Source organism: Brachyhypopomus gauderio, chromosome 12 (genome assembly GCF_052324685.1).
Source record: "Brachyhypopomus gauderio isolate BG-103 chromosome 12, BGAUD_0.2, whole genome shotgun sequence".
Lineage (NCBI taxonomy): Eukaryota > Metazoa > Chordata > Actinopteri > Gymnotiformes > Hypopomidae > Brachyhypopomus > Brachyhypopomus gauderio.
Window position 1 is genome coordinate 15,603,602 of NC_135222.1, and position 340 is coordinate 15,603,941.

A 340-nucleotide genomic window follows, 5' to 3' on the forward strand; every position below is an offset into this window, starting at 1 on the left:
AGCTGGTGCACACTAAAACTCCGGGGAGTCAGACCTCTGGTGGCGAGATCGGGGAGTGCAGGACCTGACAGATACAAGGGATTAGGAAAATCCAAGACCAGATTTGGATTTCACATTGAGTTTTTAATACCACTTCAAAGCAAAATTAATCTGAAGCTATTTCATTTACGCACGCACTCTACTGCCAAACAGTGTAGAGAACTGGAACTGCTGTTTAATTATGTTAAAGACATAATGTAAATGACATGTAAATGTTGAGAAATCTTTGCTTACAAAAAATGCCTTGTTGAAAAACAAAAACTAAACATATGAATGGATGAAAAATATCACAATAAACCAA